This window comes from Pteropus alecto, unplaced genomic scaffold, assembly GCF_000325575.1.
Source record: "Pteropus alecto unplaced genomic scaffold, ASM32557v1 scaffold89, whole genome shotgun sequence".
NCBI classification, from domain to species: Eukaryota; Metazoa; Chordata; class Mammalia; order Chiroptera; family Pteropodidae; genus Pteropus; species Pteropus alecto.
In genome coordinates this window covers 545,841-549,752 of record NW_006443130.1, presented here as the reverse complement: position 1 = coordinate 549,752, position 3,912 = coordinate 545,841, and positions in this window count along the sequence as shown.

Sequence of the window (3,912 nt, the reverse complement as noted above, 5' to 3'; positions counted from 1 at the left end):
CCCTCCCCCTCCCTGGGTTATTTTTCTCCTTTTCCTTTCCAAGCTCTGCCCTTTCCCCGTCGTTCCGTGGAACATATTTTGCTCTTCAGTCAAATCGGCTTTTATTTAAACGGTTGCCCAAAATAGCTCAGCCACGCTGGTTCTCCGTGGAGCCAGCGCCGCGTGTGCCACAGCCGTCCCCAGGCTGGTCTTGGCGGTCGGGGTCCCCTCTGCGGACGCTGGGGTCTGCAGCGAGACCCTTCCCCCACCCCCGACACCCGTCCCAGAGCACGCGGGACCCCGACGGGCTCAGGAGCCCTCCTGCCCAGTCACGCAAAGTGGACGTGGTCGTGGTCGCGTCGGCACAGTGGGGAGTCCGGTGCCGCCCCCCAGGATGGGAGAGCCAGAGGGAGGACTCTACCCACGGAGCCTGCGTACGGAAGCCACCAAGGGACCCACGACCGCAGTCCATCGAGGGGCATTGCCACCAGGCCCCTCGAGGGCACGTGGGGACACCAGCCCTCAGACGGCACGCTCAGAAAGTGACGGCCACACCTGCAGTTCAGAGCCTGACTCTGCAGGCGGGGCTGGTGCGGCCTCGGGGAATCGGTGGCCGCGGTCCCTGGTCCGCTTGGGGAATCATTTCTCTGCTGTGTGTCGCTGCACCTGCCCACATGCAGCAACCAGGTGACACAGAGGAGCCTCCTGCAGGGTCAACACTGGACACATGGGTATGGGCCCTTGGTAGCGGGCTTCTGGGCCCGGGGGGTGCGGAGAGGGGCTCCCAGGGGAGACGTGGGAGGGGCCGGGGTGCCCCAACCCCCAGACCTCACGTCCACGCCCAGGCCCTTGAGACGCCACCCTGTGCCAGGCTGACGCAGAGGCTTCGGTTCCCCTGGTGGCTTCTCTCCCAAGCGAGAAAGGGGGCGGAGGAGGGGGCAGGACAGGCCAGCTTGTGGCCAGACGCCCCGGCCCTGCCCCCGCTGCCCCCAGCAGGCTGCACAGGCTTCCTGGGGACGGGGCCCTGACGAGCCGGTCAGGCAGTCCTGTAGCTGGTTGGTCATAGTCAGGGTCATGTGGTGAGTCACCCATCGTGACCGGTGACGCACGGAAGGCGGTGGCAGGGGTGGAGGGGGCCGGGGAAGGCAGCCGGCCCGGGGCTCACCCTGAGAGCAGGGCCCAGCCTGAGACGGCGAGGAGGGGCCGGAGCCCGGGCTGGGACGGGCCCTGGGGCTGCCCCTTGCCTTTCTGCAGGTGCCCACGGGACCCCAGGGGCCGCGGGGCGCGCTGGCTGCTGGCCACGTGCTCCGGAGGCCGGGGGCTGGGTGGGACGGGCATCGCATGTGCCGGGCGTGGTGACGGCAGTGGGGACGGACGAGGTCTGGGGCAGACCATCCCCTGAGCCTCAGCACCAAGTGCCTTTGACGGCCCCCCCGACAAGCTTCGGGGGCTCTGAGTCACGACCCGGGCTCGGGGGCCGGCGTTTGTCGTGCGGTACGGGCGGCACAGCTCTGTGGACATGTGGCACAGACGCTCTCGTAGGTCTGAGGGGACGGGATGGAGGCGGCCGCGGGCACGGTCTCTGATGTGGGCCCCCCCAGGACGGCCGAGGCCACGTCTGGCCCGTCTCCCCTGCCCTCTCAGTCGGGGGGAGGGGTCTGTGTCACGAGGTCCACTCAGCTGTCCCATGCCCTCCGGACGCTCCGAGGGTCTCCAGGCTGGCGGGCCCTGGACCTCGGGGCCAAGGCCCTGGGCGGTCACCCCGGTAAGTGGCCAGCCCCCGTGCTCACAGCTGACCTCCCTTCTCAGAGGCACGCAGTCCCAAAGCCAGTGGGGAGAGGGAGGCAAGCGCCGGGGACCCCGCCGTCTGCAGGCGGTGCGCCCGGCGCCAGGCCGGCTGGGCCAAAGACAGAGGGCATCGCTTGGCCGGTCACAGGCGCTTCGTCCCGCCTGCCTGCCGCCTTAGGGGACCCTGTTTCAGAGGGTGGCACCTTGGGGCCCTGGCCAGGGTTGGGTGCCGGCCGCGGTGGGGACAGTTCCCTAGGCCGTCACTGGAACCCGCCCGCGTCTCCTCCCATGTGGAAGCCCGGGCGGCTGGCCGGGGCAGCAGCTGTGCCTGTCCTGGCGCACAGCGGCCCGTCCTGCTGCCTGCTGACAGCGGGAGCCCCCCGGGGCTTCAGGGGTGACATGGTAGTGACAGGAAGGGGGAGCCCGCTTCAGCCGGGACTGGCCACAAGTCGGGCCTGACACCCAGGACAGAACACCCGCCACGCTGGGAGGCCCCGGGGTTCATCTGCGCAGCCCCCCGCCAGGCCCTGCTGTCACGTCGATGGGCGGGTCGCCCCGGCCCGGGTGGGGGGCACTGCCTGCCTTCCACACGGCAGCTTCTCCCCGACCCGCCCGGCGGGAGCTGGGAATCCTCGCCAGCGTCTGCACGAGGGGATCTTTACAGCGGGTTTAATGCAGGACTCTGCTCCAGATACACGGACAACGACGCCGAGCTGGCGGTGGCCTCTCGGTGACGCGAACGGCCTCGGCAAACCATACACGCATTTCAGGCTGCATACCTGTTTATTTCACACTTTCTTTAATACACCAATTACTGATGTGACACCTAAGCGAGGAATGTGCTGTATCTAGCAACCACTTAGAGAACTTGCTAAACAGTAGCACAGCGGATGTGCCTGTCACCCAGCCGTTTACCGCCCCTTCGCACCCACGAACTTGCTGACAACCGAGGGGCAAAGTGGATTGAATCTCTGGGTTTAGAAAACATAATAATAATAATCCGGAAGGTATCTGTGATTACGAGACACTTGCTTTCCATTTCCACAGCCAGTTAGGACTCACAAACATGAAAATCCATTACGGGACGGTGTGTAAAGTGTGACCACGTCTCGTTCCGGCAATTAGTGGGCGACGTGAGTGTGCGCCAACCCGAACGCCTGCGCCCTCAGCCTGCAGAGCTGCGGGGACCAGGGCCACGGGGGACGGGCTCCCGGATGGCCCGAGGGGCAGCCACGCTTCGCACCCCGAACCCCCGGCCTGGACGTGGGCCCCACACGGGGAGGCACTCGAGGGACCCGCCGGAGGGGGACGGACACACTGCCGCGCTCCTGGGGTGCGGGCCCCCCTCGACTTAAACCGTCTCCCCAAGCTCCACTCCCTGAAGTCCCCCGAGCCTCCGTGACACCTTCCTGCAACACCACTGGATAATTTATCCCAAAATGGATGCTATTTTTGCTTCGCGAGGATTTGATGCACAGTGACTTGTGCATGGAAATTACCCTGAACATCTGTATTCTGATTATGATATTTAGTGCAAGGGTCATGAATAATAATATTGCTAAATATGCTCATTGCCATCTATAAATAAAGGTTATCAGACCAGAGGAGGCTTTGTTTCGGAGTGGCAGAACAAGGCAGGTTAGTTGCGAGACAATAGAGCTTTAATTTTAACGTGAAAATAAATACTTAAATTTATAAATATTCAAACGATCTCCAAAGTGCAGGGGAAAGGCGCCCCTACCTGCTACCTGCTCAGCGGGGCGAGTTCTCCAAGGCCACCTTGTCGTGGGGAAGCGGCTCCGAAGGCGCGTGGCCCTCGCCGAGGGGTATGCGCTGCTCTCGGTGTTGGTGGAGTCACAGCGTGTGACCGAAAGCCCCACGCGGCCAGCGTCCGTCTTCAGGTTGCTGGACGCTGGCTGTGACTCAGAGGGAGTGCTGAGGGAGGGCACCGTGAGCAGGGGTCACCCCAGCCCCAGACCCGAACCCTCCAAGCTGCCCGTGGCCTGCGCAAGGGGCACGGCCTCCTGGAGCCTGCTCTGGTCTGAGTTCTCGCCCACCAAACAGCTTAGGACTCGGCCGCCCCCGCCGCCCACAGGCCGCCCCGGCCACTTGCTGGTCCCTGGGGCCGAGAAGCTTTCGTCCGCT